The following is a 10,612-nucleotide window of genomic DNA, read 5'->3' as shown; positions in this document are numbered from 1 at the left end:
AGAACCCCATGAACATCAGGGAAAGGCAAAAAGATACAAAACATAAAATTGACCATTTTAACTATCTTTTAAGTTCACAATTCAGTGGCATTAAGCATATTGACTACCACTATCTATTTCTCGAACTTTTTCATCCTCCCAAACGGAAACTCTTCATCCATTAAACAGCAGCTCTTCACTCTGCCCTCCCCCTAGACCCTGGTAACCTCTATTCTACTTTCTGTCTCTATGAATTTGCCTATTTTAGGTACTTCATGGAAGTGGAATTGTAATGTTTATCCTTTTGTGTCTGGCTTTTTTCACTTAGCATAATGTGGCCCAGTTCATCTATGTTGTAACATTTCGTTTATCCATTTATCAGTTATGAACATTTGGGTTGCTTCCACCTTTTGACTATTGGAAACAGTAATATATGAACATGAGTGTATATATATCTGTTCTAGTTCCTGATTTCCGTTCTTCTTGATACATAATAAGAGTGAAATTGCTAGATCATATGGTAACTCTTTGTTTAGTTTTTCAGGACCTGTCAAACTTTTCCACCGAGGCTGCATCATTTTCTGTTTCCACTAGTAATGCTCAACATTAGTTTCTCCACATCCTCACCAGTACTTGTTATTTTCTATTTTTTTGGTAGTAACCGTTTTAATGGGTGTGAGGTCGTATCTCACTGTGCTTTTGCTTTCCATTTCCCTTATGATCAATGGTGTTGAATATCTTTCCTTGTGCTTGTTGGAGAAATGTACATATAAGCCCTTTGCCCATTTTTGAATTGGATTATTTCTTTTTGTTGTTGAGTTGTACGAGTTTCTTTATCTATTCTGAATATTAACCCCTTATAAAATATATGATATGCAAATATTTTCTCCCATTCTGTGGGCTCTCTTTTCATTCTTTTGATAGTGCCCTTTGATACACAAAGGTTTTTAATTTTGATGAAGTCCAATTTACCTATTTTTCCCTTTTGTTTGCTTATTTTTTTAATGTCATATCCCAAACTAATATCATGAAGATATTTCCATATTTTTTTCAGCCACACTGTGAGGCATGTGGGGTCTTAGTACCCTGACCAAGGATTGAACCCATGACTTCTGCATCGAGAGTTCAGACTCTTAACCACTGGACCTCCAGGGAAGTCCTTTCTGTATGTTTTCTTAATTTTGAGTTAATTTTTTGTATATAGTGTTAGGTAAGAGTCCTTCTTTCTTCCTCTTCTTTTTTTTTTGTCCACACCTAGAGGCTTGTAGGATCTTAGTTCCCGCACCAGGGACTGAACCCAGGCCATAGCAGTGAAAGTGCCGAGTCCTAGCCACTGGACCACCAGGGAATTCCTCCTGACTTCTTCTTATTTATTTATTTATTTTTGGCTGGGTCTTCATTGCTTTCTCTAGTTGTGGCGTTGGGTTCATTTCAGAGCATGGGCTCTAGGGTGCACGGGTTTCGGTAGTTGCAGCACGTGGGCTTAGCTTCCCCACAGCATGCGGAATCTTCCCTGACTAGGGATTGAATCTGTGATCCCTGCACTGGGAGCGTGGAGTCTTAACTATTGAACCACCAGGGAAGTCCTTTTTGTACATTTTCTTCATATTGAATTAATTTTGCATATGGTGTTAGGTAAGAGCCATTTTTTTTTCCTCACTGTGAGGCTTAAGGGATCTTCCCTGACTAGGGATTGAATCTGGGCCGTGGCAGTGAATGTGCTGAGTCCTAACCACTGGACCACTGTGGAATTCCCCGGACTTGTTTCTTTTACATGTGGATATCCAGTATTCCCAGCACCACATGTTGAAAAGACAGTCCTTTCCCTGTTGAATGGTCTTGGCACCCTTGTTAGCAAATCAGTTGGCCATATCAATTACATATTCTTCAATAACCCTGAAGAAAATAAGTTGACCGTGGATGTAAAGCTTTATTTGGGGGCTCTCTAGTCTACCTCATTGATCTGTGTGTCTCACCTTCTGCCAGTACCACGCTGTTTTGATTGCTGTAGCTTTGTAGTAAGTTTTGAAATAAAAAAGTGTAAGTTTTTCAATGTTATTTTGTTTTTTTCAGGACTGTTTTGAGTATTCAGATCATTTGAGATTTCATATATATTTTAGGATGGGCTTTCCTATTGCTTCAAAAAGTGACATTGGAATTTTGATAAAAATTGTATCAAAACTGTAGATCACTTTGTCTAATATTGTCATCTGAACAGTATTAAATCTTCAAATCCATGAACACAGGCTGTGTTTCCATTCCATTAGGTCTCAATTTCTTTCAGCAATGCTTTGTAGTTTTCAGTATACAAGCCTTTTGCCTTGTCAGTAAAATATTTTACTTTTGTTCTTGCTATTGCAAATAAACTTGTTTTTCTAAAAATTTCCTTTTCTGACTGTTCATTGCTGGTATATAGAAATGCAACTGATTTGTGTGTGTGAAGTTTGAATCTTGCAACTTTGCTGAATGTATTTATTAGCTCTAATAAGTGTGTGTGTGTGTGTGACAGAGAGAAATCTTTAGAATTTTCTTAACAAATAAGGACATATGGTCTGTGAGCAGAGGTAAATTTACTTACTCCTATCCAGTTTGGATGTCTTGAATTTCATTTCCTTGTCTAATTGCTCTGACTAGCACTTATTATAGTACTAAGCTGAATAGAAGTGGCAAAAGTGAGCACCTTCATTTTGTTCTTGATTTTAGGGAAAACCTTTCATTCTTTCAACATTGAATATGATATTAGCTGTGGGTTCTTCATATATGGCCTTCATTCCCTCTTCCACTTTGATTAAAATAAAGACTCCTCGAATAAGGTCATGAACATTCATTTGTTTATTCATGTAATAAATATTTATTGAGTGTCTACTCTGTACCAGGAACTTGTTTTATGCACTGAGGATACAGTGATGACTAAATAGACACGGTGCCTATGAGAAGGCAGTAAGTGTTCCAAGCAAAAAAGAGAGATGTGATAAATGTGGGCTAGTGTGATGAATGTAGAGAGGCAGATGGATTTGACATCCGGACTGCAGTGGTGTCAGGAACTGGATGACAGAGAAGAGAAGGAGGAGTTGCGATGTGTAGGAAAAGTCCCCAGGGTAGGGAACATAGGAGGGAGATAGTGAGAGGAAGAGGATGGTTCAGTTTTGAACACATTGAATTTGAGCTGCACATGAGACCTCAAAGGTGAGATGTCAGGTAAGCAGTTGTACGTGCTGATAGGGAGAGAATGTTTGGGAGAAAAATGCGGCCGAGGGAGCAATTTCAACATTGAAATATCCTATTGAGGAGGAAGAACTTACAAAAGAGACTGAGAAGGAGTGACCAGGAAAGTGGGAGGAAAGTGTGACAGCGGGGAAGCCAAAAGAGTGAATTTAGAAGGAAGGAATGGTAAGTTTGTCCAAGGCAGCTCAAAGGTTGAACATAGCAACCCTACAATATGGTTTTGCATTTCTTAATCTGGATGGCACTACACGGATATCAATTGTATGATTCTTTTCAGCTTTATATGTAATCAATATGTGTGTGCTCAGTCACGTTCGACTCTGCAACCCTATGAACTGTAGCCCGCCAGTTCTCTGTCTATGGAATTTTCCAGGCAAGAATACTGGAGTGGGTTGCCATTTCCTCCTCCAGGGGATCTTCCCAACTCAGGGATCAAACCCAATTCTCTTGCGTCTCCTGCATTGGCAGGCGGATTCTTTACCACTGTGCCACCTAAGAGAGTGGCTATGTTGCTTGAAATTTAGTAAAATTATATTCAGCATGATCCAGAAAAGTGTATAATATCTGTAGCAAAGAGACTCATGAAAATGGCCAGTATAAATAATGTTTTTTTCCTTGGAGGAAAGTTTCAGTTAGTAAAAAAAGAAAGAAGGTATGACATCCTTCTTTCCTAAGTGACACTCATCTCCATGGGATGGGCAAGGTGTCACACATGCTGCTTGTTATCATTATCAGACTAACAGCCCCTGAGCACTTACTGGGTATCAGGACTGAGATAAGTAACCTCAGAAAGTTTTCTCAGTGAATCCTCACAATAACTCTGTGCAGTAGAAAGTCTTCCTATTCCCATTTTACAGATAAGGAAAAATGAGGTTGGAGAAATGGGGTTTAGAAATTGTCCAAGGTCCTCAGCTAGTCAGTGGCAGAACTGGAGTTGAATTCGGGCAATTTGGCTCAAGAATCTGCTTACACGTATGTCTACACGTATGTGTACTGCTACGCATAGAGGAATGATTGCTAAACAGCTAGCTAATGGACACGAACGGAGAAAACGATCAGCAACGTGAAGGGTAATTATTACTCAACCCTTATTCTGTGAAAATCCAGAGTGTAACACAGCCTCTGCTGGGAAGTACAAGAACAAACAGCTCACAGGTACCTGTGAAATCCAAGTTTAACTGTCTTCCAGGAAAGGTGAAGCGGCAAACAGAGGCCCCAGGCCTGAGAGACTCCTGCTGATGGCAGAAGCAAGCCCAGTTGGGACTGTGAAGTCTGCGGGTTAATTGTTCTCTAATCCGGAACACTGCTTAACCCATGAAGCTAGAAGGGGCCTCAGTTCAGTTCAGTTCAGTCGCTCAGTCGTGTCCTACTCTTTGCGACCCCACGAATTGCAGCACGCCAGGCCTCCCTGTCCATCACCAACTCCCGGAGTTCACTCAGAGAATGTCTAATAACCAAATTCTATGGCAACCTGTTCATTTTATGGGTCATGCAATGAGATATAATTTTAAAAATACATTCAGATGGACTCTTCAGTCTAGAAAAAAATGTGGGGAAAATTTACTTTTTGTCTAGAAGAAAATGTGCTTGAAGAAAATTTATGTTTTTTAAACAAACACTCATATAGGACCTACCATGTGTGGGGCATTGTTATAAACATTTTACATGTGTTATTAACAACTCTCATAAAAATCCTATGAGGGTGGGCTTCCCTGGTGGTCCAGTGGTCGAGAATCTGCCTGCCAATGCAGGGCACGTGTGTTCAGTCCCAGGTAGGGGAAGATCCCACGTGCCAGGGAGCAGCTAAGCCCGTGGCCGCAAGTACTGAAGCCAGAGCACCTGAGCCTGTTCTGCACGAGAGAAGCCCCACAGTGAGAAGCCCACGCAGTGAAAGCGAGAGTAGCCTCTGCTCTCTGCAAACCAGACAGCCCGCATGCAGCAACGAAGACCCAGAGCAGTCAAAAATAAAAAAATTAAAAAAATAAAGAAAAATGCCTATGAGGGTCTTTATTTCTATTTTACAGATGGAGACATTGAAACACAGTCATGTTAAGTAATATATCTAAGGACTCATAGCTAATAAGTGACAGAACTGGAAGTTGAACCTAGGCAGTCTGTTCCAGAGTCTATGTACATAGAATTATATTGTATATTGCATTTTTTCTTTACCAGAGAATTTTTTTCTTATCTTTAGTTGAAGGACAATTACAATATGGTGTTGGTTTCTGCCGTACATCAACATGGCAGTCATAGGGATACACATGTCTCCTCTCTCCCGAGCCTCTCTTCCACCCTGTCCTACCCCTCTAGGTTGTCACAGAGGCTCAGTTTGAGTTTCCTGAGTGTTATATTGCATTAAAAAAAATCCATACTCTAAAAGAGTTTCAAGCTAAATCCTTTAATAACATGGGTCATCTCCCTTTCTCATGTACGCAATAATGCATCTATTTAATATATCTGAATTTTCCAGCCCCTAGTTTAATTTTATCATCGCCATGCTTTTTAAAAAATACAGTAAAATTTACACGATATAAAATTTACCATTTTAACCATAATTAAGTCTGCAGTTCAGTGGCATTAAGTACATTCACATTATACACAACCATTACTACCACCCTTCTCCACAGCTCCTCATCTTGAAAAACTGAAGCTCCATAACTAGTAAACAATAATGTCCATCCGTTCTGCTTTCTGTCTCTCTGAGTTTGAGTACTCTGGGTTCCTCATGTAAGTGGAGTCATTCAGCTTTCATCCTTTTGCATCTGGTTTATTTTCCTGGACCCAGTGTCTTCAAGGTTCGTTCATATAGTAGCATGTGTCAGAATTGCTCTTCTTAAGACTGAATATTTCATTTATAGAGATACTACGTTTTGCTTGTCCATCCACATGTAGATGGGGGTGAGTTGTCCCCACCTTTTGGCTATTACGAATAATGCTGCCGTGAACACGGGCATATAAATATCTGAGTCCCCATTTTCAATTCTTTTGTATATATGCCTGGAAATGGCATTGCTAAATCATATTTGATTTTAATTGTGGTGCTTTTTAGTGGCTTCCCTAGTGGCTCAGCGGTAAAGAATCTGCCAGCCAATGTAGGAGATGTGGGTTTGATCCCTGGGTTGGAAAGATCCCTGGAGAAGGAGATGGCTACCCACGCCAATACTTTTGTCTGGGAAATTCCATGAACAGAAGAGCTTGGTGGGCTACAGTCCATGGGGTCGCAGAGAGTCAGACATGACTTAGCGACTGAGCATGAACACATGCTTTTTAGCAGTTACAAAATTATAACATTCCATAAATATTACCAAAAAAGGGAGATTTTATAACTCCCTTCTGAGAACGCTGCTAAAAGAATCCCTTCTCAAAGATGTGAGATATACACTCACATAGACACACACAAAGTGGATACAGTAGAATATATTCAGCCATAAAAATGAATGAAATTTTGCATTTGCAACAGCATGGATGGACCTAGAGGGTATTATGCTAAGCGAAATAAGTCAGACAAAGACAGATACTGTATATTATCACTTAGGGTGGAATCTAAAAAATAAACAAGTGAATGTAATAAAGCAGAAGCAGACTCACAGATATAGAGAACAAACTAGTGGTTAGCCGTGGACAGAGGGGTGGGAGAGGGGAAAGACAGGCAGGGGGCAAAGAGGTACAAAGTACTATGTATTAAATAAATAAGCTACAAGGATATATTGCACAACTCAGGGAATATAGCCAATATTTTATAATGGCTTTAAATGGAGTATAATATATAAAAATACTGAATCATTGTGCCGTACATCTGAAACTATAGTAAATCTCCTACATACTAATGAATTCTGTTCTGAGGGCACTTTCATAGGTCCAAGAAAGTTAGCCTAGGTCCCCAACTAACACAATAAACTGTATAGTACACACTGTAATAGATTTCTAATACTTTTCACACACATGTGTGTTAGTCACGCAATTGTGTCCAACTCTTTGCAACCTATGGACTGTAGCCCACCAGGCTCCTCTGACCATGGGATTCTCCAGGCAAGCATACTGGAGTGGGTTGCCATTCCCTTCTCCAGGGGATCTTCCGACCCACAGATGGAACTCGGGTCCCCTGCATTGCAGCAGATTCTTTACCGTCTGAGCCACCAGGGAAGCCTTTCACACAAGTAATACATTAAAAAACAAACCTGAAAAATGAGATATTTTTAATCCTACAGTACAGTACCTTGAAAAGTACAGTCGTACATACAGTACTACAGCTAACATACAGCGGGTGGCATCGAGTGAACAGGCAAAAGGAGTTACTGCCTGGAGGAGAGAGAGGAGGCGGGAGATGGTAGAGCTGAAGGGTCGTCAACAACGGGAGGCAGAGGGCAAGCTGCAACCTCACTCGCGTGTGATGGCGATGGCACAGGTTCTGGTTCCTCGCCGCATTCATTTCTGTCTCCCGTTTGCTTCCGGAGCCCCCGGGCTTGAAATAAAAATCCTGCAGTACTCTATAGAGTATCACACAGTAAAGCACACTAAAGCACAGCCGCTTGGAGACGGTGCACTTTCGTGATGACGTGTGCAAGACACAGAACTAACTTACATGACTGGACATGGGAATGCACGTTCGAATCTTTGAAAGTTCAAAACTTGAAGATTTGTATATAGGGGGCTTACTGTAATATAATACTATAAATCTACTATTAAAAAAAAAATCCCTGGGGGCTTCCCTGGGGGCTCAGTAGTAAAGAATCCATCTGCCAGTGCAGGAGACATGGGTTCGTCCCTGATCTGGGAAGATCCCACATGCCGACCACAGCTATTGAGCCTGCTCTGGGGCCTGGGAGCCACAGCTACTGAGGCCCACGTGCCCTAGAGCCTGTGTTCTGCAACAGGAGAGGCCACTACAGTGAGAAGCCTGCACACTCTAACTGGAGAATAGTCCCCGCTCACTGCAACTAGAGAAAAGCCCTGGCAGCAATGAAGACCCAGCACTGTCAAAAAAAAAAAAAATTTCCTGGGAATTCCCTGGAGGGCCAATGGTTAGGACTCTGCACATTCTCTGCTGAGGGCCTGGGTTCAATCCCTTGTCAGAGAACTAAGACCCCACAAGCTGTGTGGCATGGCCAAAAGTAATAAACAAAATTCCTTTTCTAAAGATAAACTCAGCTGGTGATGTGATGAAAAATGGCGGTGGTGACTAGAGAGATCTGGACTGTTTTGTCGGAGCTGGAGATTCGCATTCCTCTGCTCTGAAAGTAGAGAAGACTACCCAGGCAGGAAGAGGGTGCTGGGCCCTGGCTGGGGCTTGATACTGGAGTGGGGGTTGCTGCTGCTCTAAGACCATGTTCTGCTAACATGGGGAGAGGTCCCCATGTTAGTAAACCTCAGCTGGCCACCTGCTGTCCACCTCCCCGCTGAGAAGAAAGGGAGTGGAAAGTTTCAGGGAATACTGAGCACTTTCTGGGAATTATTGGTGAAGTCAGGGCCAGAGGCCAGGGAAGGGGTCTACAGGTCAGCCCAACCCCGCTCTCCACCCTTGCCCTTCTTAGGATCATCATTGCCCCTAAAGGTGAATAGAGAACAGAGGATATTATTTTTAACTCTGTGTTGAGAATACCCTAACACATCAGCCCAAGCCTGACAGGATGGGGACAGGGTGAGAATTTTAAAAAGACAAAAAAAAAAGAAAAAACACTTCTTAATATATGTATACCTATGGCTGATTTATGTTGAGGTCTGACAGAAAAAAACAAAATTCTGTAAAGCAATTATCCTTCAATAAAAAATAAATTAATTAAAAAAAAATAGTGTTTCAAGACTTGAGATATCTGGGGTCCTAACCAGGGATCACTGCCTGCATCACCTTTGGCAAACCATTTTACCTCAGGACATTTGAGGGAGGAGGGACAGATGATGAATAAGTAACTTTTGGATTCAAAACAATCTGTCTATTTATCCTATGGGGCCTCCAACAGACACAGTCTGTTTGTGGCAAAGTATAAGAGGCCTAATCTCTTCAGTCAAAGGTGAGAGAGGACTTGCTTCTTGAGAAACAGTCTGATAAAACCCACAGGAAAAGGAGAAGTCTTTTAAAAGATAAAAGTCTGATAAAAAGGACCTACTCTATAGCACAGGGAACTACACTCAATATTTTGTATAAGGAGATAGAATCTGAAAAAAAAAAATATATATATATATATAGGTATGTAACTGAATCACTTTACTGTACACCTGAAACTAACCCAACATTGTAAATTAACTATGGAATCCTAATGTTAGTCACTCAGCTATATCCATCTCTTTGAAACTCCACGGACTGTAGCCTGCCAGGCTCCTCTGTCTATGGAATTCTCCAGGTGAGAATAGTGGAGTGGGTTGCCATTTCCTCCTCCAGGGGATCTTCCCAATCCAGGGATGAAAACTGGGTCTCCTGCCCTGGAGGCAGATTCTTTACCATCTGAGCCACCAGGGTATACAAAAAATGGTGCCAGTACAGAGCTTTCCTCTCTAGGGGAACCAGGGTAACTGCAGGGACTCACACTGGGTAGGGGGAGAGGGTCTGGGAGGCCCAAGGAAGGGGGCATACCAAACGCCAGGGACCGTCCGCCTACTCTTCCCTCCTAATCTACCTACCATCGAGTGCCTACTGTGATGGGGTCCACAGGTGTCCTGCAGCACCCTTGGTCCTGTGCCCACTGCGCCCTCCCTTCAGGGAGAGTTCTGGGTCAAGAGCCAGACTTCAGAGCTGCCAGGTACCAGCCGCGCAGTCCTAAACAAATCACCTCACTTCTCTGAGCCTCAGGGTACTCTTCTGAATTTGGGGGATGATGTATATCACCTAGTTCTCAGGGTTAAGAAATTCAAAAGAGATCAAGTTGTGAAAGAACTTTGTAAGCAGCAAGGATCCCTAAGAGAGGAGCCCTGGTTAAAGTCCTTGCTGTGCTTCTACTGCAAGATGCCTAAAGTGTGTCTGACAACCCCGGGCCCCACAGTCGTCAGCCCTGTCTGGTCCTCACTTCTGATTTCCAATGACTTGCTATCCCCATCCCCACTCCGCAACTCACCTTGGAGCTCTTGCCAAGTCTGTGTCCCTTGCAGGCCAAAGTTCTTCGCCTTTTCCTGGGGGCAAGAAGCTGGGCTGGGCCCGAGACCAGGTGACTCCCATGGGTGCTGGTTATCAGGAATCAGGCCTGGGAGAAGGCAAGTCAGGCTGAACCGAGCACGTATGTTCCCTTCTCTTTCTTATCAGTATTTTTCATCATAAAGCCTGGAACGTTGGCCCATGGTTTTTGAACCTATATTTAGTGCAGAGAGTTCAGTTCAGTTCAGTCACTCAGTCGTGTCTGACTCTTTGCCACCCCATGAACCACAGCACGCCAGGCCTCCCTGTCCATCACCAGCTCCTGGAGTCCACCCAAACCCATGT

The sequence above is a fragment of the Bubalus bubalis genome, chromosome 6 (genome assembly GCF_019923935.1).
Source record: "Bubalus bubalis isolate 160015118507 breed Murrah chromosome 6, NDDB_SH_1, whole genome shotgun sequence".
Lineage (NCBI taxonomy): Eukaryota > Metazoa > Chordata > Mammalia > Artiodactyla > Bovidae > Bubalus > Bubalus bubalis.
This window is presented reverse-complemented; position numbering follows the sequence as displayed.